At 39.7% G+C, this 25,809-nt stretch overlaps 1 protein-coding gene and 1 long non-coding RNA gene across 5 annotated transcripts in view; one reads left to right on the top strand and one right to left on the bottom strand.

Annotated features, from left to right (window-relative positions):
• Positions 1 to 2,780: 2,780 nt before the first annotated feature.
• LOC309606578 lies at positions 2,781 to 6,122 on the bottom strand. The gene is made up of 2 exons (XR_014231941.1): positions 6,005 to 6,122; positions 2,781 to 3,065 (listed from the first exon to the last, which is right to left on the bottom strand). It is a non-coding gene; the product is annotated as an uncharacterized lncRNA (long non-coding RNA).
• HIPK3 (homeodomain interacting protein kinase 3) overlaps positions 4,941 to 25,809 on the top strand; it is a 95,700-nt gene continuing 74,831 nt past the window's right edge. Inside the window, exons 1-2 of one of the 4 annotated variants that reach the window (XM_082343667.1) lie at positions 4,941 to 5,543; positions 17,391 to 17,452. The gene's annotated coding sequence lies outside the window, so the exon portion shown is untranslated. Of the gene's footprint in view, positions 5,544 to 6,274; positions 6,406 to 17,390; positions 17,453 to 25,809 lie in introns of those variants that run through there. The other 3 variants (XM_082343666.1, XM_082343669.1, XM_082343668.1) reach the window with 3 other exon arrangements.

Genomic DNA, 25,809 nt, shown 5'->3' with positions numbered 1-25,809 from the left:
AATTAAGAAAAAAAAAAAAAAATTAAAAAAAAAAAGAGAGATTTGTGCATTTCCAGATTAAGATGAGGTTATTTTTATCTGTGTTTAGTGGGAACCTTTTTTTTAAAGAATGGAAACAGATCTACGGGCTACAAAGAGTTACCTGAGTGGGTCTTTCTGTCATGCAAATGTAGGCAGCAGTGAGACAATCCAGAAGGAACGTTTTTTCTGATCCCACCTGCCCATCCCTGAGGCCCAGGTACACAAAGCTGATATCAAGGGAGAAAGTTGATTATTTGCATAAAATGGCCAGGAGCTCCGAGGAGGGTGGAGACAGAGGCTCCCTGCTGAACCTCTCCCCTCAGAGATTTGTAGTTGGGAGCTCTTTCTGGTTGACTAAGTCCTCTTCTCCCCACTCCCCACCAAGGCAGGAAAGGATACCTAGGGTCTGGAGGAAGACAGCAACTACAGCAACAAATCCCCAATTTCTTTGAGGAACAGGAATGTGGGTTGATGACTCAGGCTCTGTGACAAAATTCCAAGGTTCTTTTGGAGAAGTATCAGCCTCATCCCCTAAGGCTGGGGAGGGCCATTTCTGCATATTGGAACCTCTAGGTGCTAAATGAGGAACAGGGCAATGATGAACACAAGGTAAGTCGGAGGAGTGCTGTCCTCCTTTGGAGTAATTTTGGGGTGTGGGGGTTAGGGAAAGACCTGAGAGAGAGAGAGAGAGAGAGGGAGGGGGAGGGAGAGAGAGAGAGAGAGGGAGGGAAAGAGGTCTTGGATTTCACATTTGGGTGATCTCAAACAACTGTGACTGTTTGCACTCTGAGTTTATGGAGTGTTTCATACTGTTTACAGAGAAAATTCATTTGTTCATTTTACAAATATTATATTGTTACTTTTGTAAGCTTACTGTCTGGGTCAGGGTGAGGAGTAGGTGGAAGAGAAAGAAAACCTATAAAATAGTATCTTAGATCGTGCTAAAACTTAAGGATAAAGATAAGGATAAAAAATGGGGAGTTTATGTGTATAGATAGGTGGTTATTTCTGAGGAAGGCTGCATGGAGAAGGGAAATTTGACTAAGGACCTGAAAAGGAGGTGCGTGGATACTTAGGGAATGTTTCAGGCACCTGAGGTACCGGAATGATCCAGGTACCTGAGAAGGGAGAGTGACTGGCGTCTTTGAGAAATTGTGGGTGGAGTGAGGAGACAGAAAGTGGGAGGTGAGCTCCTTGTGGGCCTTATAGACCATTTTAGGTCCATTGTACGTTTTTTTTAGCTTTTACTCTGAATGAGATTGAAAGGAAAATTTGAAAAATACAGAAAAGTGGAAAGAAGTAAAATAGATGGTTTTGACACCAAAGCCTATAGCTTCTTTGATCATGCTGTGTCTCTCCTTAAATCCTTCAATAGCTTCCTTTGCCAGTAGAATGAAGTCCTAGATCCCAAGCTGGACCTTGCTTCTCCCTCTACCCTCATCTGCTTCTGATTTATCCTCTCACTCTGACTAAAAACTATCAGTTTCTCAAATTTGTACTCTTTATCACATTTTTTTTTCTACGTGACTTTTGCATAAATCTTACCTTCTGCCCTCAAGTGTTCTCTCTTTCTTTGGGCTAATTCCTATATCCTTTAGATCTCAACTTTAATTCAACCTGTGTACTTGCACATAGTCCTGTGCTTAGAAAGTCCCCATGATTGGTTTCACTCTCCTCTGTCACCAACTTGAAATCCTTAATAATTTTGAACAAGGGGACCCACTTTTTCACTTTGTACTGGGCCCTGTACCTGTATGTATATAACTGGTCCTGTTGATCATCTGCTATGCACCACTGCCTCAGTGCTGAGGATACAATGGAGTACAAAAAAGATGTGCTCTCTACTTTTCTTATTGGTGGAAGAGGTAGACATTAATCAAACAACCAGAAAATAAACATAAAATGGCAACTGAGAAAAATGCTACAGAGGAAAGATATATGGAAATTTGGCTTAGTCAGAGAAGTCAGGAGATTCTTCCCTGAGGAAGTGAGCATTTAGTGAGTCCTGGAGGATGAGAAATGAACCAGTCTTTCCATGGCTCCCCACCCCCCTGTCCCCCCCCACGCCCCCCATTTGATAGATTCTCCTGTTCTGTCCCCTCTTTCCACCCTGTACTTCTCTTTTACAATGCCTGTTATTATTACTAATTATTTGTATGATAGCCAACTTTCTAGACAGAATATAAGCTCACAGCGTGTCTCACTTTTCACCACTGTATTCTCAGATCATAGCACAGTGCCTAGTACATAGTGTTTAAGCAATATTTTTGAATGAAAAGACTATGAAATTTTTTGGCTATCATCTTTTTATTCATAAACTTTTTTTCATGTACAATTTAGTAATCTGCATTTTATTTTATTTTATTTTATTTTTTTTTTACCTTTGCTTTTTTTTTTTTTAAGTTAAAGATTTTTATTTATTTACTTATTTATGGCTGTGTTGGGTCTTCGTTTCTGTGTGGGGGCTTTCTCCAGTTGCGGCAAGCGGGGGCCACTCTTCATCGCGGTGCGCGGGCCTCTCACTATCGCGGCCTCTCTTGTTGCGGAGCACAGGCTCCAGACGGGCAGGCTCAGTAGTTGTGGCCCACTGGCCCAGTTGCTCCGCGGCATGTGGGATCTTCCCAGACCAGGGCTCGAACCCGTGTCCCCTGCATTGGCAGGCAGATTCTCAACCACTGCGCCACCAGGGAAGCCCTGCATTTTATTTTATTTTATTATTTTTTTTAAACTATCACAACATTGTTGTTGTTTTTTTAAAATTTTTATTTATTTTGGCTGCGTTGGGTCTTCGTTGCTGGACGTGGGCTTTCTCTAGTTGCGGTGTCGTTGTGGAGAACAGGCTCTAGGTGCGCGGGCATCAGTAGTTGTGGCACGCGGGCTCAGTAGTTGTGGCTCGCGGGCTCTAGAGCACAGGCTCCGTAGTTGTGGTGCACAGGCTTAATCGCTCCGCTGCATGTGGGATCTTCTTGGACCAGGGCTCGAACCTGTGTCCCCTTCATTGGCAGGCGGATTCTTAACCACTGCGCCACCAGGGAAGCAGTAATCTGCATTTAAAAAAAAAACTTAACACAGAAAATTTTCCATTTTTTAAAACAAATTTCATAAACTGGCTAAATCAGAGGCTTTGAAGAATTATCTGGAGGTTGGTGTTCTGCATGGATTGGAGAGGGAGAGATTGGAGGTAAAGAGATTAAGTTAGGAGACAATAGGTATAAAATGGAGGAAGACCTGAACTAATAGTGTTCATTTACTTATTCAGCTATATTTACTAAGGACTTATTATAAATCAGCTAGTGTATTAGGCATTCACAATACAATCGTAAAAAAAAAAAGATGACAGGATCCTTTCCTGGAACTTACTGTGTCCTGGAAAAAAAAAAAATCCTTCCCCTTTTCAGCTTCCTTCATAGATGTAGCAATGCTGTAATAAGGAGAATGGAAGCCTTCCATTAGGGGTGACCCAGAGAAATGTTTTGCAAAAATTCTGAAAGTTTGAAGTTCTAGTGGAATATTTTCCTTGTTTCACTGATAGATTTTTCTATTATTGTAACTTTCTCCTTTGAGTCATGTTTTTATCCTTTTTTGGTTCTTTTAACTATTACTTTTTTAAAAAAATCAAAAGTAACTAAATACTAAGTAAAAAGGAATGGCTAATATGCTGCTATCTGAGAGACAGTCAGTGTTTTGTTTTTCTATTTTGGAAACCTTTGCAACTGGTTATCCTAACTTGAAGAAAACTGTTGTTCGAAAATGTTATTTCCTACTGCCTCAGGGCATACTATCCTTTTTCTCTTTTAAAGGTATTCTTCAGAATACTCTTCTCCCAGTTTGAAAAGCAGCAGGGAGTCAAGGTGTGGAATTAAATATGCAGCAATTTGCCACTCCCTTTAGGCCCTGCCTCAGTTACTGCAATAGAAAATGTCTGGGGATAAATCCTTGTGTGGTAGGTTCAATCCTCCTAGTGAAGATTATGAAGGGAACAAAGAGAGGGCACTTCCACTCCTCAGAGAAAGGTGTTCCCAAAAGGTTAAACACTAATTCAGGACAAAAAGAAACGAATATTTAAAAAGATTAACTCTGAATGATACTTAGAAGGTCAGTTGTTTGATAGGTAAGAGAAGGAGCGAGGGAGTGCAGACCTGGGCTTGGCTGTATAACCTTGGGTAGGTAACCTAAACTTCTTTGAACCCCTGCCCTACTTAAAGAGTTTGGACCAAGGATCTCTAACGTTCTTTCATCTCTAAAATTCTATGGTTCTGTGATTCCGTTGTTTGAGATGGGCCATTCTGTTGATTTCCTAGTCTCCATGAGGAAGGTAACTAGTCTCTGGGAGTGGAACTGACTACCTTGATGGAGAATTATCAACGCAGAGGTGGGTGAACTTGATATTTACGGGGGTTTGGACCACAGAGATGCTCTTGGAAAATTTCCACGCGGGCCTTTTCCTCGTTCTTTAACCTGATTTTACCTTAACCCTTGACCCTTGACCCTTTGGGATGGGGGAGCGGGAAGGACCTATTTTAGACTAGAATTGTTCACTTTAAGCATTTCCCCTTATTATTAGACCTTAAAAAAAGAAAGATAGAAAAAAAAAAAAAAAGCCAAGAAACAGATCCCAAAGGGGTGGCAGGGGAAACTATGATTACGGGATCTCGAAAGGCCTGTAAAATCCGCTTCCGCATTTTCAGCCTTTCTTTGGTGTTAGGATCCTTTTACAATATATATTTTTGGCGGAGTGGGCCGAAGACTGAGGTTCGGAACAGTAAAGGGGGCGCTGGCGTGAGGGAGCTCCGGGTCAGACTCCGGCCGGCCGCCAGGCGGGCTCGAAGCTATCAACACAAGGGCGCGGCCGCGGGCGGGCGGGCCCCGGGGAGGGGCTTCACAGAGGCGCCGCGGGCCGAGCCGAGCGGGGCCGCCCGGGCTCGGCGCGCAGAGCGGCCGGGCGAGCGGTGGCGCTGCGGAGGCGGCGACCGAGGCCGGCGGGCGCGGAGGAGGGGCCCGAGAGTGGGGCGGCCGGCGGTAGCCGCCTCCGTGACGACTGCCGGCAGCGCAGCGACCTGAGGAGACCGAGCCGCGGGCCCCGCCGCCGCCGCCGCGCCCTGTTGTCTTCCTTCTCCTCTCTCGGCGGGGGCGTCAGGAATGGGCCCCAACCGCCGCGGGCCCCGCACCGCGCGCCGCCCGTAGGCCCCAGCAGTGGGAGGCCGGCCGCCCGACCTCTCACCACCCCTTCGCCCTAGCCAAGCCATCCCCACCCCAAATCCCCGGGAAGGAAGATGAGGGACACGGGCCCGGCGCTCAGCAGCCAGAGCAGCAGCAGCAGCGGTCGGGGGAGGGTGTTTCGCCGTTTCCTCTCAGCCGCCAGGACAAGATGGCAGCGGCCGCGGAGAGGGGCTGAGCCCGGGCTGGGTGGTGCCGCCTGCTGAAGCGCCTGGCTCCCTGTCCCCGACACGGCCCCGCACCCACCCCGGACATGCTCAGGGCTGCGGCCGCCCGAAGAGGGGAGAGCGCAGGCCTCTAGGAAGGTAAGGGAATAGGGCGAGGGGCGAGGGGCGAGGGGCGAGGGGCGTCCCCACCCCGGGGCGGGGGGACCGGCTCCACCGGCCGCGCCTGCGTTCCAGGGGGGGCTGGCCAGCGGGGCCCTCCTCCGGACCCTCGCGGGCCCGACGTCCCCGGAGCGGCCCGCACCCGTTGCGCGTCCTGCACCCCCATCCGCATCCCCGTGCCCTCATGCCCCGCGTTTCCGTCCCGGTCCCCGCGGGGTGGCGGGGCCAGGCGTCTCCCTTGAGGCCGGGGCGCCCCGGGCCCGAGGCCGCCGGACGCGGGGGCCGCGCGTGGTTCCTGCGCGCGGTGGCGCAGCCTCGGGGAAGCCGCGCTTGGGCTGGGCCAGGCCGGGCGGCCCCCGCCGCCCCCTGCCAGGGTTGCGCAACGGTTCTTCCCAGCAACCGAAGTTTTGTTTAGTCCCACATGGGGCCTCTTCCCTCACCGCAGCCTGGGCCGTCACTACGGAGACCTCTTGTCTTTCATTAAAGGGGAACAAACACAAACACACGCACGCACGCAACTTGAGCGCCGCGGCCGATGGCTGCGTCCCTGGCTTTGTGGCCCAGTCCCCAGCGTCGCCGAGCGGCGGGTTTGGAGGGTGTCACCTCTGGGGACGTGAGTGCGTGTGATTGTTGGGGAGGAGAAATGTGATCCGCCGCTCCGCGTCCCCCGCCGCGGCCTGAGGAAGGCGTGGCGGCCGCGCGGCGGGTCTGCTGCCGGCGTCTCTCGTTAGGGTGGCGGCCGCCCGCTTCCCTTCGCGGCGCTGGGAGAACTCGCGGAAAGACTTTGGATGAGCGAGAATGTATGTTTTCCTGTCGGGAGGGAGACGGCTGTTTTAAAATGGTATGTGGCTCTTGGCCGAAGCCTGTTGTTTCCCAATCTTATCTCTGCTTGAGGAATTGCGCTTGAAGGGTGTGTGCGTAAATTACCTTGGACCTGTTACAGAGCAGTCATAACACGTTCAGTCCTTGAACCGTGTTTTCACAACCTCTTGCTGCCCTGTTAGAATTTATTTTTCCACCTGCCGTTCGCTGCTTCTCATTAAAAGGAGCTTCTTTTAGCAACAGTGAAGTTTTTCAGATTATCGTCTAGTTTACAGGGCAAGCTCATGGTTGGTTCTGTTGTCAGCTTTGATGTCTCTTTGGTCTAGGGCCAGAAAAGTTAGCTGGTAGAGCAGCCTGTGCCTGTGTTTATGCATACCTTCTAGTAGTTTGGAGATGGGGGTGAATTTTTTTTTTTTTTTCTATTTTAGGTATTTGCTTGTTAGGTCTAGCTTCTGAAGTGGAAGAAGGATTTATATTTAAACCATTTCAGTTTATTTCCAAGATTTAATTGCTGGGCGCTTTAAAATTTTAAGAGATTCTCTTGATCAAATTTTTGATGCAAACTTTTAAACAGGATCGTTTTTTGTTTGTCACCCAACCAAAGACATTTTAATCCTGCATTCTCATTTGATTTTTCAGAAGCTAGGCATGCCTCACCATATGTTTGATAAGTCTAGATTCTGCTTATGCTTGCAAGTGCGGTGCTAATTTTATACAGTGAGCCATGATAAGATTTTGATAAGTCATGATTAAACTTAGTATTTAAGTAAACAAAATAAGACTGACCTTTTTTTGAAACATAGTTTTTATAGTTTTGTTGGTTACCTTATGTCTTTATATGCCACTTAAGAGTAATTGAAATGTAACCAACCAAATAAAGTTCCTTACTTTTAAATCAACAGAGTATTTTTTGGTATATTTATGGGTTCATTCCTAAAGTACAGGGAACTCTTATTTATGAAACATAATGCTCAACCTCATTGAAGTTTATTTTTCTTCTATTTTTGAAACTTGTTTTTAATTTGTGTTAAGGTAAAAGTGTGCTGATATATTTGATACTTTGGACATTTCATTGTGCGGTTTTTTTCTGCATTTATGGGAAAATTGAATAATTTGTTCCTTAATTTTTTATACTCTAGGGACTGTATTTAAAAATTTTTTTGTGGAGAGCCTTAGATTAAAACTATGTTTTAGAAAGATAAAATGAGCTTGAAATCTAGAACAGAACCAGCCATTAAATATTTCAGATTTATATTTGGACATTGCTGACCAGCTAAACATGCATATTAGGCAAGCAGATCATAACATGGTGAGCCAGCCTTAGTCTATTGTCATAATATCTTTTCCATTGAATTTGTCATTATATTGCTTAAAAACTAGTCATTGGCTTCTGGGCATGGAGTTTTAGAGTCACATAAAAGTGGATGGTTTTTATGAGATAATTCTTCTTGTAAACATGCTTGAAAAGAAGTTTCAGATCATACTATTTTAATTTTTTGGATCTTCTGTCATGGGGTATCATAAAACGGTGCAAATTACAGAGGTAGATTGCTGTAGTTAGTATGGCAGGGCACATAAGTATTTGTTGAATGCAGGTTATTGAAAGCCCGCCCCCCCCCCTTTTTTTTCTTGCAACTTAAAATAGCAACAGCTGTCAAGTGAACTTTTTGATTGAGCTTCGTTTTAAATATTTGACACATCAGCATTGAGGGCATCTATATGTAAGGGTGGAAGAGGAAAATGTAAATTTCAGAGTGCTAAAATGCTGTTTCCCAAGCCTGTTTCACATCCATTGAGTGGAATACTTGTTTGCATGTTATTTTCCATTTGAATATTAGAATGACTTATTCTGGTAACTTTTTTTTTTTTTAAACATCTTTATTGGAGTATAATTGCTTTACAATGGTGTGTTAGTTTCTGCTTTATAACAAAATGAATCAGTTATACATATACATATGTTCCCATATTTCTTCCCTCTTGCGTCTCCCTCCCTTCCACCCTCCCTATCCCACCCCTCTAGGTGGTCACAAAGCACCGAGCTGATCTCCCTGTGCTATGCGGCTGCTTCCCACTAGCTATCTATTTTACATTTAGTAGTGTAAATATGTCCATGCCACTCTCTCACCCTTTGGTAACTTTTTTTTTTTTTTTTTTAATGTGAGTTGTTTTTGTTTTTTTTTAATATTTATTTATTTATTTATTTTTTACTTTTGGCTGTGTTGGGTCTTCATTTCTGTGCGAGGGCTTTCTCCAGTTGCGGCAAGCGGGGGCCACTCTTCATCGTGGTGCGTGGGCCTCTCTCTATTGTGGCCTCTCTTTGTTGCGGAGCACAGGCTCCAGACGCGCAGGCTCAGTAGTTGTGGCTCACGGGCCTAGTTGCTCCGCAGCATGTGGGATCTTCCCAGACCAGGGCTCGAACCCGTGTCCCCTGCATCGGCAGGCAGATTTTCAACCACTGCGCCACCAAGGAAGCCCCCTTTGGTAACTTTTGAAGTTAACTTTTTTTTTTTTTTTTTAAAAGAAATTCACGGTCTTTTATTTATTTATTTATTTATTTATGACTGTGTTGAGTCTTAGTTTCTGTGCGAGGGCTTTCTCTAGTTGCGGCAAGTGGGGACCACTCTTCATCGCGGTGCGCGGGCCTCCCACCATCGCGGCCTCTCTTGTTGTGGAGCACAGGCTCCAGACGCGCAGGCTCAGTAATTGTGGCTCACGGGCCCAGTTGCTCCGCGGCACGTGGGATCTTCCCAGACCAGGGCTCGAACCCGTGTCCCCTGCATTGGCAGGCAGACTCTCAACCACTGCGCCACCAGGGAAGCCCTGAAGTTAACTTTCTTAATATGCTTTTCTGATTGTAGCAGTTCACCACTGAGGGTGATGATATGGTAGATTAGAATTGCATTTTTGGTGGTTAGTTAATTCAAAGGTTTTAAAAATAGTTTCCATTGCAACTTTACATACGTTTGAATTTGGAGATGAAAATGTCATGGCAATATTTAGATTTAAAGGTATTCCAAGGAACTGTGAAATTTTCCCCATTTAAAAATATTCCTTCAGAATTATTCTTGCCTCTTAACTATTAAAGGACATAAAGTAACTTGCTACATGATTATATTGTTGCTGCCAAAAGAAATCTTCATGTATAATTTCTGGGTTTGCAGCTGTCCTAATTTCCTAATATCTGAAGTTGAAAGTCCCAGTGTGGTATGTTTAAATTGGAAGTTACTTTTTTGACAAATTCCTAGAACTTTGTTAAAATCAAGGAAGCTGTCAGTGTATTTTATTATTTTTGAAAGGGTGTTCCCTCCCGCCCCCCACCCCCACTTGCTGAAAGCTGTGTCATGGGGAACCCTTTCTGTATGATACATATGTAAGTCTAAATAAATTATTTGAAACGTCCTTACTGGTTCTGGATTCAACTGCTTAAAAAAATACATTTTGTCTAGTACCTTTAAGCATTTAACATAAGTTGAATATAGGGAATATAGATTTGGAGTAGAAGTTTTGAATCAGTGGAGGATTTTAGGATAGCCAAAGCACTTATGTGACCGACTTGAGGAAATACAGTCCACTTCTTTTGGTTGGGTTGGTATAATTAAGAGTGATTTGGGGGCTTCCCTGGTGGCGCAGTGGTTAAGAATCCGCCTGCCAATGCAGGGGACACGGGTTCGAGCCCTGGTCCGGGAAGATCCCACATGCCGCAGAGCAGCTAAGCCCGTGAGCCACAACTACTGAGCCTGCGCTCTAGAGCCCATGAGCCACAACTACTGAGCCCACGCGCGGCACCTACTGAAGCCCGCGTGCTCTAGCGCCCGTGCTCCGCAACAAGAGAAGCCACCACAGTGAGAAGCCCGCGCACCGCAACGAAGACCTAACACAGCCAATAAATAAATCAATAAATAAAATTGTTTAAAAAAAAGAAAGAGTGGTTTGGGGAAGAACAATTTAATGTTAGTGTGCTGCTTCTGTAGCTTTGTCACAGCTGTTGTTTTGGGCTTTATCTTAATCACTGTTAGGACCAAGCTAGAACAGATATTTAGAGGATGTATGTAATACACTTTACCTAAATGTTTGTTAAATTAGGCCTTGACTGATTTAGCAGATCATGCTGTTCTCCTCAGTTGATACTTGGGCCATGTGTCACTACACAAAGGCAACATATTGCCTAGATTCTGAAGCATACCACTGTATGCTAGGGTGTTAGAGCCTCTGTTCTTACTACTTGTGTGGAAATTAAAAGAACTGGATGAGTATTGGAAATACTATATTTTTAGGGTGGCATTTGTAGTTTGGGGACAGCTAAGTCACTAAACTGATTTACTTTGTGTTTTATATTTAGTAGTTAATGCCAAGTCAATACTTTAGAAAGCTATCTTATTCTAACAGAGAAGTCTTTGAAATGAAACAAACCAAGGATAATATTTTTTACCTGAAATGTATTTTTTTTGACCCAAATAATTTCTCTAATTTTCTGAGAATTTTTCACTCCTAAGGGAGACTGAATGGGAGGGAAGGTAGGGGGACAGATGAGGTAGAAAAAGCTGGGCTGTAGTGGGGGTGACTTAATTGGATTTGGGAGACTTAGAAATCTGTTTTGATTTAAATGTTCAAGTTGCTAGAAACCAGGGTTCTCTGTTATAATGTCAGTGAAATATTGTGGTAGCTATTAGCAGGGGCTAATCTTCATTGTGGTGCATGGGCTTCTCATTGCGTTGGCTTCTCTTGTGTGGAGAATGGGCTCTGGGCGTGAGGGCTTCGGTAGTTGTGGCACGTGGGCTCAGTAGTTGTGGCTCGTGGGCTCTAGAGTTCAGGCTCCGTAGTTGTGGCACACGGGCTTAGTTGCTCTGCAGCATGTGGGATCTTCCCAGACCAGGGCTCGAACCCGTGTCCCCTGCATTGGCAGGCAGATTCTTAACCACTGTGCCACCAAGGAAGCGCCATCTCTTCTTTTGAAGATTAGATTTCCAGATACTTTTTCATGTTGCATTTTCTTTGCTGCTTTGTCTTTTTTTTTTGTCTCCTTAACCAAAAAGGTTACACCTAAAAGAAGTGGAGATTTAGAGAAGCATAAAGAGAAGTATAATACTTTGCTCCTTTGAGCTCTCCTTTTTCCTTTAGGTAAGGATCTAAATTGTGAAAGACTGATTATTTAGTATAACCCTTGGTCACATTGAAAATAAAGGATTGCCAGAGGTGGTCAGATAAATTCTTTATTTTATATAATTATTAATGCTGGAACACCTTTTCTAATTGGAAAAAAAATAGTTTAGGCTTGATTGATATTGAAATAATCAAATCAACAAAATATGAGTCACTGTCTCCCCCCCTTTAAAATTTTGTAGTCATTTATTATAAACTATATTTGATTACATATGGCTTACCAAGAAAATTGTCTTTAGAATTTGATAGAAAATATAAAACTTGGCTGCATTTGACTAGCCAGTTCTTCCCTTTTAGAAATTAAAAAAAGTATTTGATTTACTAAAGACACTAATATTAGTTTTAAATTCAACTTCTTCCTACTTTGTTGTATATTATTCATAAATTAAACAAAATCTGTTGCAGTTTTTAAAAAACAGAATAGTAAACTTCGCAGAAAATAACTTGCTTAGAAAATGTTTTCTCCCCTATAAAGCAATTATTTTAAAGGCGTAAAAATTTCATTTGTGCCTACTTTGACTGTGTGTTATCTGTTTAATAATACAGTAAGAGTCTTGTAGGTTTGGTAGACTATACTACTTTAGATAAATAATGCTACAGTCTTAAATAGTTAATAAGTCAGATGGACTGATAACATATTGAAAATTGAACCTGACTTTCTACAGACATTTTTTTAGAGTATAATTTAATACTTCTGAGGACTTTAAATCTGTAATTTATTACAACTTCTATTGAGATTAAATAGGGTACAGTGACTTAAAATCACAATTGAAATTACAGGTTATATGCTAGATAGCCTATTGCTATGATGCTACGCTTTACTACATTCTCAAAACAAAACAAAACAAACACGTTTTGAGCCAACTTGTAATCAGTTTCATCGGAGACAGTACAACTATCTCTATAGTATATTAGTTGTAGTTTTGTATTTTAAGTTAGATAAGAATAGTATTGGGTTTAAAAGTGTTAGCTTTTTAATCTGGTTAGTATGCTTTAAATATTTTTTTGTAGCTAGATCACAGACTCTGACCGCAAATAAATGAATTTTATTATGGCAGGTAAAACAATGATAAAATAAGTGTTTGAAAACTATATTATCTAGTTTGAGTGCCCATTAAGTGCAAGGTGTACTGTGCTGTGAATGAAGAGAGTAAGACATGATGATCCCTACTTTGAGGAAGTAAATTTTATTTTTACCAGTTATTTTTACCAGTTTAGTAGTATAATTGCCTTATAGAGACGTGCTGTATGTTAATTTAAATGAAGGAGTTGGTCATTTCTCAAATATGGTTAATCTAGTTCTCTTGTTCTCTCAGGGTTTTTCCTTCTGGACATGCACAATTCTTGCATTGCCTGAGAAAGTTGTTAAAGGTTTGCCTTTTCTAACTATATTATTACCTTCTCAGTTTGGAGTACAGAGATCTCCAAACCTCTCTCTTATGCCACCTGTGGAAAGAAAATAGGTGAAAACAGCGTATAGATAGAATTCCATTTTACGGTACTTTAAAAAATATTGAAATTGCTAGCTGTAACTTATTTTGAAACCACTATTCAGAAGGGATATTATTTGTGTAGTTAATTTGTGTAAATCCAAAGTCTGTTTAACTTGGAGTCCTTAAAAACAGTCGTGCAAAGGGCAAGTATTGTGTTGCTTCTATTATAGTTGTATATGATACATTCTTTTTCTTAAAATAAATAAATAAATTTATTTATTTATTTATGGCTGCGTTGGGTCTTTGTTGCTGCGCGCGGACTTTCTCTAGTTGCAGCGAGTGGGGGCTACTCTTCGTTGCGGTGCGCAGGCTTCTCATTGCGGTGGCTTCTCTTGTTGCGGAGAACCGGCTCTAGGTGCGTGGACTTCAGTAGTTGTGGCACTCAGGCTCAGTAGTTGTGGCTCTCGGGGTCCAGAGCTCAGGCTCAGTAGTTGTGGCTCGTGGACTTAGTTGCTCTGTGGCATGTGGGATCTTCCTGGAGCAGGGCTTGAACCCATGTCCCCTGCATTGGCAGGTGGATTCTTAACCACTGCGCCACCAGGGAAGTGCTGTATGATATATTCTTTACGAGCTTTGACAATTTGGTAACATTTTGATATTTTATATATGTGTATTTAAAATTGAATTCTTGGTTTTTTTGGTTTTTTTGTTTGTTTGTTTTGTTTTGTTTTTGGCTGCACACCCCGCGGCTTGCGGGATCTTAGTTCCCCGACCAGGGATTGAACTCAGGTCCCAGCAGTGAAAGCGCCATGCCAGGGAATTCCCGAAAATTGAATTCTGCATGGAAACCTACTTAGGGTGTTAGGGACTATAGCATAATTGGTTTGCCAATAGCTTTTTTTTTTTTTTAATTGGAGTATAGTTGCTGCCAGTAGCTTTTGCGTAGAAAATAGTTGGAATGCTTGCTTTGTGAGTTGCCCTAAGCCTAGTGTGGCGTTGCTGAAAGTATTTCTAGTGGCTACTTTGTAACTTGTAAAATCTCTTTAAAGTATCTCATATCTGAAGGTATATCTAGCTTGAAATTGTTTCCTATTAATCTGACTGGAAGAAAATGAAATACCTCAATTTATAACCTGTTAAAAGGTAACCTAATACCTTACTTTTTGGGGAAGGGTTACACTAAAAAATATAAAATAGTATCTGAACTGTTCCTTGAGGTCAGAGACCATGTCTTAAAGGTTTTCTTTATATCTCCTAAAGTGCCTAGTTGACATTGGGGAATCAAATATAATTATTATAAAAGTAATCAAATACAGGCATTCTATACTCATATCCTTTAATCAAAGGATAGCGTCTTTATTGAGTAGCTTGACAGGTACCTCACCAAGCAGTTGTGAATGTGTCATAGACACATTTGACTTCCCAAAACTCTCCTCTTCCCCTCACTTCCTTAATTCTAACAGATGAGTCTGTTTCTTATGTAGAGGTTAACAGGCATGAATTACTCCAAATTTCCAACCCTCTACCTCTGAGCATAACTTCTACTGGTACACACTTTGTGTTTTCACTACACTCTCAAGAAAAGAAATATCTCCTTCCCTCCAAGATTACTCCCTATTCTCTCTTATGGGTTTCATCCTGAATTGTGTTTTTCAGCATCTTGAACCTGTCCGATAACTTCAATTTCCCCCTTTTTCTTGGCCCTTTTTCTTCAGCCTTTTAAAATGGTCAGGTATCTGGCATCCTTAAGCAGCCATCTTTTAATTGTGCCTCCCCAGGTCTGTGGACCTATCTTCCCTACTCTATTTCTTCCACACTTCGTAATGTGTACTCTAGCCTCTACTTGAATTTCTACTCACTTCTTAGCTCTCGGCAGTGTAGCTCTCTGTCCATGCCACTCTAGTGAAGTCTGATTTCAGGTAATGATAATGGCTTAGTGATAATTTTTACTCTTTGAATTTGCAAGGTTTCTATGAATAAATAATATTTTAAGTGATAACATTGTTATAAAATAACCATTTTGGCATATTCATCATGTATAATTAATATGTAATCATTACTTTTTTTTTTTTTAATGGTGAATTTTTACTGTATGTAACTCATATATCCATAAACCTGACTTTTTTTTTTTTTTTTTAATTGAAACACCTGATCCTTGGGTCATTTGCATTCTTAATTTATTTATTTATTTATTTTTGGCTGTGTTGGGTCTTCATTTCTGTGCGAGGGCTTTCTCTAGTTGCGGCGAGCGGGGGCCACTCTTCATCGCGGTGCGCGGGCCTCTTACTATCGCGGCCTCTCTTGTTGCGGAGCACAGGCTCCAGATGCGCAGGCTCAGTAGTTGTGGCTCACGGGCCCAGTTGCTCCGCGGCATGTGGGATTTTCCCAGACCAGGGCTCGAACCCGTGTCCCCTGCATTAGCAGGCGGATTCTCAACCACTGCGCCACCAGGGAAGCCCAATCATTACTTTTATAGCTGAGATTTTATCTAGCCTCTTATGCAGTTGCCTGAAAAATGGCATGAGGTCAGTTTTGGCCAATAAGAAATTTTTAGTTATTATCTGAGAATAAATTTCTCATCAGTAAACTATAACTACTTTTTGGCCATTTTCAAATGATTTAACATGTTTTTCTATATTTTATGCCATGGGATCAATAGCTAGCCTTAATTTTGAACTTAAAATGTATTAGATATTACTTAGGCAACTTCAATCTGAACTAAACTTTCTTTTTTAAAAAATTTATTGAAGTATAGTTGATTTACAATGTGTTAATTTCTACTGTACAGCAAAGTGATTCCACTATACATATATACATATATATAGTGTTTTTCATATTCCTTTCCATTATGGTTTATTATAGGATACTGAATATAGTTCCCTGTGCTATATAATAGGACCTTGTTGTTGTTTTTTAATTTTTTTAAATATTTTTGTGGCCTGCCCATTGATTTTTTTTTTTTTTTTTTTTTTTTTATTATATCCATCCTTAATATCTGGTAAATATCTGGACAGATCCTGTAGTGCCCATTGATTTTTTAACAGCATATTTTAATCAACAGAAGGTATTAATTGCGATGTTTTGTTTGTTTTTTTAATTAATTAATTAATTAGTTAATGGCTGTGGTAGGTCTTCGTTTCTGTGCGAGGACTTTCTCTAGTTGCGGCAAGTGGGGGCCCCTCTTCATCGCGGTGCACGGGCCTCTCATTATCGCGGCCTCTCTCTGTTGCGGAGCACAGACTCCAGACGCGCAGGCTCAGTAGTTGTGGCTCACGGGCCTAGTTGCTCCGCGGCATGTGGGATCTTCCCAGACCAGGGCTCGAACCTGTGTGCCCTGCATTGGCAGGCAGATTCTCAACCACTGCGCCACCAGGGAATCCCCCTTGTTGTTTATTGATTCTATATACAATAGTTTGCATCTGCTAATACCAACTCCCAATCCATCCCCCCTTCCCCCTTGGCAACCACAAGTCTGTTATATCTGTGAGTCTGTTTCTGTGAATTAAACTTTCTTTTTTTTTTTTTTGAATTAAACTTTCTTAATCATCTTTTTATCTTTTTATATGTTTATGGCATTAAAAACCCTCTTTAGCCAGATAAATCTGAATAAGTTTTGTCATTATAATTCTGATACATATAATTGTATAGTATCCTATATGACAGTGTGGCTTTTTACACCAATATAAAAATTTTTTTTCAGTGTGTTTCTGTGGAGCTTGTAGAAGAAATATTTATGTGACCCTTGCTAAATGCATATAAATCTGCAGTTTTAGTTCACAGCTTATTATATGCAACCCAACAATGTCACTTTAAGAAGTTAATGATTAGTGGTAGTCAGAGCCAAACAGAAGCAGTTCTGATAATTTCTAAGAATTCAGTGTCCTTTCTTAGAGAGTACTTTGTTTTTTTAAAAATTTATTTATTTATTTATTTTTGGCTGCATCGGGTCTTTGTTGCTACACGAGGGCTTTCTCTACTTGCGTGGGGGGGGGGGCGGGGTGGGTGGCTACTCTTCTTTGTGGTGCGCGGGCTTCTCATTGCGGTGGCTTCTTTTGTTGCGGAGAGCAGGCTCAGTAGTTGTGGCGTATTTGCTCCGCGGCATTTGGGATCCTCCCGGACCAGGGCTGAAACCCGTGTCCCCTACTTTGGTAGGGGGATTCTTAACCACTGCGCCACCAGGGAAGTCCCATCTTTGGGAGTACTTTTGAGAAGCTGATTGTTTTTTTTACTCTTTAGGGCTTTATGAATTACATTGTTCTAGTTTTTTCTGGCTTTCTTAAGGATACCTTTTGTGAATCTCTGCCCTGTCCTCTTCCTCAAATTTTTGTCATGAGAATAAGAATGAGATCTTTATTTTTCTTAACATAGTCTCATTTTTGTTCCTTCTGTTGTTTCTCACTTGATACCATAGAGAGTTTCCTGAAGCACAGGATTTCCTGGTGCCATTGTGAAAGATCATACTCAGTTCATAAGGTATATATGACATTTAAATTTTGAAACTCAAAGGTTTCTGCATTTAGAAAAAGGTTTTTGAAGGTACTTCACTAAATTCCTAAAAAAGGGCATTTATATAAAGCGGCATATCTGGCAACCAAATATGAATAGAGAAAACATAATTGTAGGGAAGAAAAAAACAGCTTTGGATTTAGCAGTGTAGGTCACATCATGACCATGTAGGGTCTTAACATAATTTGGAAAGAACAAGTAGTTGAATTTTTTGTTCCAGTTTATTTTTTCAAGTCCTAAAATGTTTTTCATAAAGATTTTTTAAAACTAAAAGTACTAAAATCAGGCTTATACAGCTGTAAATTTTTGTCTTTTCAGCTCTTAGAAATGCAAAACTGTTGTTAGTGTGTGCCTGGTAGGGGGGCAGCTACTGTTACCACTTCACACTGGTTTTTAGACTTCTAATTCTTGTAGCATACATTACTCTGGAGTGATAGTACTCTTTGAGTAGTACTGAATGTAGAATGCTGTACAAAAGGCGAATGTAAAAGTTGTTTATTTAGCATAGCCCATAATTTAGAAAAGTTTTATAGAACTTGACCTTTAATTCTGTAAATATTCATTTAGAACTTTGAACTATTATCTCTTACAAAAATCTTATTTGTCAGCATAATCTTTTCCTTTATATTGCTTTATCAACAGTGGACATTTGATCAAATTATTAATCTACGATTCAGCTTCCTCTGAATTGTTTCAGAGGTGTTTTAGGTTAGGAGATATTCTTCTGGTAAGGATCATTTGACCTTTGCCTTCTTAATCTTTAATAATTCAGGTTCTAGAGGATTTTTATAAGAAATAAAAGTTTTGTGGTGGTTCTTTTGGGACAGATTTCCTACAAAGTAGAAAATAATTCATTTGGCTTTCTAGTAAGGGAGTTGTTCATAACCTAAAGATGTAAAGCTGTTTAATTTTTCTAGCAATCCATTGGTAGGTATTGGTATTGATAGATATTGTGTGATGAATTTAAATAAAGTTTACTTTTGTACATGTTTTATAAACCAGATGTGAGTTATTAATCTTAAAGTTTACTTCAATAAAGAGTGCTTCAGGTGAACTTTTCATTTTTATTCAACTTTTCTGTCGTTTCCATTTCTGAGTTTTGATTTTTATATAGCTTTAAAAAAAATCTAGAGAATTATATGCTTTAGTAAGCGTAGTTCTTAAGCACTGTTTTTAATTAACTCTTTTCTAGCCTTTCTAAAGTAAAAACTTGTATTAGCAGGGTGAATTCTAGCAGCTTTGAAATGTCCAACAGATCACTTTCTGTTCCAAAAGTTGGAATGTTTTGCTAAGTCAGATGAAGCTTGTTATTTAACATGCTGATTTGTGTTATAGTCAACACATTCCCTAGATGCTTTGCTCACAATACTGCTGGAAAATACCCAAGACTTTAGTGTTTTCAAATAAATGTTTTGTGAGTACCTGAGACAGCAGGTTTATTTTATGAAGCTTTACAATTTGTGGTGGTTCATTTATATGAAAAGGTTTCTTACATGAGATGTTTTAGTGTCAGTAATTTCCTGGATATAATACTGGTAAAATGACCTGTTTAATGATATAGGTATTAAAATGTCCAATGAAGAGTTAAACTTACTATTCACACTAAAAACTTATTTTCTAGTGTACCTTGTCTTTTATTTCTAAGAAGACATGCTGTTTTGTCTTTTATAAATATGCACTTTAAACAAAGTAAGTGAAAAATGGAAGTGTAACTAGATACTGCTTTTTATTGCCTGAATATTGCTAGTCATATAGTTCCATTTTCTAATTTCTATTGTAGAGCCTTGTATAGACTAGTACTAAGGTTCTCTGTCTTTCAAGAATGAAAAGACCTTTTTAGTTGAATTTATTGGACCTAAAATACTAATTTTAGTCTCTGTTGATTGAAGAAATTGCATAATGACCCAAAGCTCCAAAAACCGAAGTGAATTAAGTAATACTTTTTTTTTTTTTTTTAATTTTTGGCTGCGTTGGGTCTTCGTTGCTGCGCGCGGGCTTTCTCTAGTTGCGGCGAGCGGGGGCTACTCTTCATTGCTGTGTGCGGACTTCTCATTGCAGTGGCTTCTCTTGTTGCGGAGCGCAGGCTTTAGGTGCGTGAGCTTCAGTAGTTGTGGCTCGCGGGCTCTAGAGCTCAGGGTCAGTAGTTGTGGCTCACGGGCTTAGTTGCTCCGTGGTGTGTGGGATCTTCCCGGACAAGGGCTCGAACACGTGTCCCCCGCACTGGCAGGCGGATTCTTAACCACTGTGCCACCAGGGAAGTCCCAAAGTAATACTTCTAAATGAAAAGATTTCCTCTCACTGTTTATGAATACTTTTTTTTTTTTTTTAATTAGTGCTGGCACATGATCCCACGGACTTGCTCTGTGCCTGAGAATTCTGGATTTTAGGTGATCTGGGCCATGCCTAAGATATTCAGCAGTTCATTCCCAAATGAGTAACCCTTGAAGAGCAGCCTTGTGTAAGAAAAACATTATTTTATGCCTGTCACTCATATACTCTTTTTTTTCTGTTTAATTTGTCACTTGACAATAATTCAGACCTACAGAAAATTTACAAGAATAGTACAAAGAATTCCTCTATATTTTTCACCTAGATTCTTCAAATGTTAACATTTTACCCCATTTGCATTTACCTTTTCTCTCTATATCTGTATTTTTTTCCTTCAACTTTTTGTAAGTTGCAGACTTGACGTCCATATACACCTGATTTTTTTCCTAAAAGCAAGATTGTTTTGTTTTATGTCTATGTTTTCTGTAATCTGAAAAGTTTCTCAGTCTTTGTGTTGTTTCCTGATATTGACATTTTGAAGAATACTGCCAGTTATTTTGTGGCATGGCTCTCAATTTGGATGTTTGTTTTCTTGTGCTTGGAAGTATCACAGTGACATGTATTCCTCTCAGTACATCATACCAGGAGGCACATGATGTCGATATATATCCCATTACAAGTGATTTTAACATTGATCACTTGGTTAAGGTGGCATCTGCTGGTTTCTTCCTTTTGATTCATATGTATCTTGTGGGAATGTACTTTGAAATGTATGACCATGAAGGGTCTTGCAAGCTAAGAAATTAGCCATGGCTGCTGGCAGAAGATAGACTCTGAGGTCAGAGCTAAAGGACTTTCGTACTCAGCGATAGTGGTAGTCAGTGTGTCAGTATTTCCTGTTTCCCCGATTCAGTTCCTACAGGGTGCTGCAAACAGGGCCCGATGACTCCTGCACAAGGAGGAGTTGCGCTCCAGGAGGGGAACCCTAGGTTTAGGAAACTTTTATAAGGGGCAGTGAGCCTGCCTGACATACACCCAAGAAGGAGTCATTATCTTTTGTTATCCTGGACATGAAACAACCTGCCCTTTGCTCAGGAGGAAGACGCTATCTCTACCTTCAAGGCTGTTCAGTATACAAATATCCTTGAAAGGAGACTGCAGAACAAAGGCATTCAGTGTCCCTGCTTGCAAGACGTGGAGAAACATGAGCGATCCATGGTGAATTGTCTCCCAACAATAATATCCTGTTATTCTTGAAACTTTCACCCACTAGTTTTTTTTTTTTTCCCCCTTAAATTTTACTGGAGTATAGTTGATTTACAATGTTGTGTTAGTTTCAGGTGTACAGAAAAGTGATTCAGTTATACATATACATATATTCATTCATTTTCTCACCTGCTAGTTTTTGCATCCATTGATAATTCTTGTTTGAATCAATTATTGTGATTGTTGCCAAATAGTTAATTTTTAATTCTATCATTCCTTTATGTTTATTAATTGCTTTTCCCTCTTTCCTGACTTACTCTTCACGTCCCTTACTCATGCCCTCTAGGATAACTTCCCAAGTAAACTACCTGAATGCAGGCCTTTTTATAAGAGTCTACATTTAAGGGAACTTGGGCTAAGTCACAAGGTACCTCAAACTCAGCATGTCTAAAATTGAGTTAATTTTTCCTCTCATTTCTCCTCAAAAAAAATTTTTTTTTGTTAACAGTTGGCTATCAGTTTTTCAAGCCAGAAACATGGTTGTATCAATTCCTTCCTTCCTTCACTCGTCACCAAGTTCTGTGGTTCTATCTCCTAGCTACCTATAGCTAACTATTGGTAATCAGTACTCTCTCATTCTATTACTACTGCTTTTGCTCGGTCTCTGATCAACTATTATCTGGATTATTACCCTAGTCTTTCAACTGTTGTTTCTATTTTTTTTTTTTGGCCATGCTGAGCGGCATTTGGGATCTTAGTTCCCCGACCAGGGATTGAACCCTTGCCCCCTGCAGTGGAAGTGCAGAGTCTTGACCCCTGGACCACCAGGGAAGTCCTCCATTATTGTTTCTGTCCAGTTTATCCTTCACAAATTTGCCTGAGTAATCTTTCTAAAATACAAATATGATTATATGATTTTTCTATTTAAAACCCTTCAGAGGCACCTCATAGCTCCTTACTATGGAAGACAAAGTTCTTCATGATCTTTCTTTTTAAGGTTGTCTTTCTTCTTCTCAAGGATCATCTTTTTTCTCCAGCTGCCCTCTCTACTGGCAGCAAGTTATGTTCTAGAGCAGAGCTTGGCAAATTTTCTTAAATGGCTAGATGGGAAATATTTTAGGCTTTGCAAGTGGCATATGATCCCTGTTGCATGCTTTTTTAAAAACCTTTAAAAATATAAAAACCATTCTTAGCTCGTGGGCCATACAAAAATAGTCTGGGTTGGATTTGACTAACCATAATTTGTGGTCTCCTATTCTAGCCAAATATAGCTAATATGTCATATTTTTCATTAGTCTCTGCTCTTATATGTGCTGTTGGTTTGTGCTATTGGACTATCCCTCCTAAGTAGCAGGCTTCTTCCCATCATCCTTCAAAATTTAGCTCAGATTAACTTCTTATTGAATACTTCAGTGCTCCTTCAGGGCATATGTTAATCATCCCCTTTTCTTTGCTGCCTGTGTGCTTCACACATCCTTATGTTACTGCCCTCATTAGTGATGTAATTATGTGTATACATGTGTTTGCCTCTTGCTAGAAGGAGCTCATTGATGAAAAACATACTTCATTGCTAAATCTTCCTGCTCCTAAATGTCTTTACTTGGTTTGAATTGAAAGAAAAATTTAAAAATTGAAAGAAAAATGGGATGAAATAGTGTATGGCTGATTGAATACGCTAATAAAATATATCTAAAATGGTTATATTTTTCTAACTTTTAAAGATACAATCAATTAAAGAGGTTATTCTATTCTCTGGTAGATCTTTTCCCCTTCTTTATTTAAAAATTAATGTAAATTTAGGCTATGAAAGTACAGAGAGTAATAGAACCAATTCCTATGCAGCTGCCACCCTGGGTGCAAAATAGTTCCTGCAGTTGAAGTCCCTCGTTTTCCCTTTCTTCCTGGCATGTTTATCATTTCTATGCATGATTTTATACTTTTACCACATACTTACTATATCTAAAACCGCGGTATCGTTTTGTCTGCTGCTGACTTTAAAATAAATGATACACACTGTTTTGCAACTTGTTTCTTGTTCTACATTGTTGTTTTGAGATTTATCCATGTTGATATATATATAATTTCGGTTAATTCATTTTGTTGCATGTCTTTAATTCTAACATGCACAATTTTTCCCATGTTTAACATCTTTGAAATTGTGATACATCTTAATCAGTGTCTTACCCTTATAATAGGTATTTTTTCTTTTTTGTGGTACATAACTGTATGGTGACTGTGCTATAAGCCACAGTCATTGTGTTATGTAGTATGAAAAAGCCACGCTACTATATCCATCCCTTTTCTGACAATTAGGTTATTTCAAAATTTTATCATTATGCTGCAGTGAACATTATTTTACATGTTTTGTTGTACTTATGTGTGAGAGCTTCTCCAGGCAGGATATGTACCTGGGAGAAGACTTGCCAGTTATAGAGCACATCCATTTTCAGCTTTGCTTTCTAAAGTGGTTGTACTTCTTACCCTACCTAGTCTGTAAGAGTCTCTGCTGCCCTGCTCCTCTTCAGCATTGGGTGTTGTCCTGCCTTTTGTCAGCCTGATGGGTTTAAAATGGCATCTTCCTGTAGTTTTAATTAGTATTTTTCTTATTACTAATGAGGTTGAAAATTTTTTTTAGAAAGCCTTTTGGCTTGTATTTCCTTACCTGTGAATTGCCAGCTCATACCTTCTACCCATTTTTTACTGTGTTTTGCCAAACACACTATGACTTCTTTAGATCTTTTGTCAGTTATGTATGTAGCCAGTGTCTTCTCCATATCTGTGGCTTATCTTTACTGTATCATTTGATAAATAAATAAAAGTTTTAAGTTTTAATCAAGTCACATTTTCCAATCTCTTCCTCTTATAGTTTGTGCTTTTTGTATCTTGTTTAAAGAAAACCTTCCTTCCTTTCTATCAGAGGTTTGCGATTTGTTAAAAATGTAACATAACTTTTAAACTGAAAGGGAAAGATTCCTCCCCCCCCCTTTATATTTATCTTCTAGAAGGAAATTCTAGCACCTCAGTTGGAGAATAATTAGAGCCTGTGGGTGTGAAATTGTTTAAATGTAATGAGAGACAAACATAGCATTATAAACTTCTCATGATAAATTCACAGGTGGTCATTATAGGATAAAAATTTGGGAAATCACTAACTGGAGACAGTTTTGTGTCTTGTGTGTGTGTTTTTTTTTTAATTAGTGAAGAACTCTCTTTTTGGATGGGGTAGGGTGAAGTGGGTAAACATACCAAAGTGAAGCAGATAGTTATCTGTTCAGTCCATACAAGATGTACAGGAGTTATAAATGGCTTTACCTTTGTAGGCTGTACATGTTAAAGAACAAATAAGGAGTGACTAAATTTTGGATAAACCAACTTGATTATTTAAAAAATAGTATCCCAAAATTTGAATGTACAAGTGAAAATTTATGAAAGAGTTTTCCATTGAATTTAATTAACAATTCTTCCATTTCTTCCACAAAATATGATCTGTTTCTTTGATGTTGTTAGAAAAAAACATTGGTAGGTTCATATGTATTTTATTGTCATAAATTAAAGTTTGGGTACTAATGAAGGTATCTAGACTTTTCTTTTCCTTCAAGTAATTGAATCTTTAAACTTCAAACTTGCAACTTGAGAACGAGGCCAACCATCTGTTGTCAGGGATAAGTATGGTAAAGGTAGAATTAAAATATATGAAAACATTATTTGATAATCACAGTGGATGTAGCTATGAGACATTAAAAAAGTGAATTTGATGTAACTTTCATAGATTATTAACTCATTTATCATTTGAACAATATGTTGAAAATTAGGTCAGTTAGTTAGGGATTTAAACTTCAGCCCAAATAATACAGCTTTTGGTTAAAGGTTTTCATTTGTGGTATCACCATAATTATTTCAGGAGCTGATTTTTTTTGGAAATATATACAACAAACGAACATTAATTTAAAGTTATATTTGTGAGCTAATCCAAGATAAAATGGTTAAAGGGGCATTACAATAACAAATAGTTGTGCAATTTATAGCTTCGTTCAGTCACTCTAAGTAAAAGTGTGATATTTGTTTTTAACATTCTTCTCTATATTTGATGCCTTTCAGTTTTAAAGCTCTTAAGAAAAATGTCCTTTTATCCCTCAATAAAATGATGACAAATTTTCAGTTGAAACAAATGAAATTCTGATATTGTTTGCATTGTGTCCAGTTACAAGTATCAAAAAAATGATTCTGAATGAAACTTTATTGTAATGTCTTAATATCCTTTGAAAATACTCATGTGCCTGAAAATATTTTAAAAATGGAAAAAATGAAACTTTTTCTAAGTATATTCATGAAAGCAAAATCTTTAAGTCTATGGATAAACCAAGCTGGAACAATCTGTTATTTACATGAAACTAGATTATGGACAGTATTGTTACCTTGAAGATTTCTTTCTATCTCCTTTGATCTCTTTGCTTGTCAGACCTTATGAATCCAAGACATAATCATTTGTACAAACATTAGAGTTGTGATAAAACTGGTGTTTTTAATATCCTATAAAAAATAAGTGAAAAGATTTGCGACTATAATAGCTTGAGGCTTTCTTTATTCATTTAACTCTGTGCTAGACTTTGTGAGGAATGCAGAAGTAGTGTAAGAATGGCATCATTTCTCTTTGGCCCACTACCTAGATGAAGTAGGTTGACCCTGCTGTTTTGCAAAAGATTTTCTGCAGTTTTAAAAAAAAAATAATTAATTAATTTATTTATTTATTTTTGGCTGTGTTGGGTTTTCGTTGCTGTGCGCGGGCTTTCTCTAGTTGCAGTGAGCGGGGGCTACTCTTCCTTGCAGTGTGCGGGCTTCTCATTGTCGTG

Source organism: Balaenoptera borealis, assembly GCF_965194805.1.
Source record: "Balaenoptera borealis genome assembly, chromosome: 11".
Classification (NCBI taxonomy): Eukaryota; Metazoa; Chordata; class Mammalia; order Artiodactyla; family Balaenopteridae; genus Balaenoptera; species Balaenoptera borealis.
The sequence above is the reverse complement of the archived record's forward strand: the minus strand, read 5'-3'. Positions and strand labels throughout refer to the sequence as shown.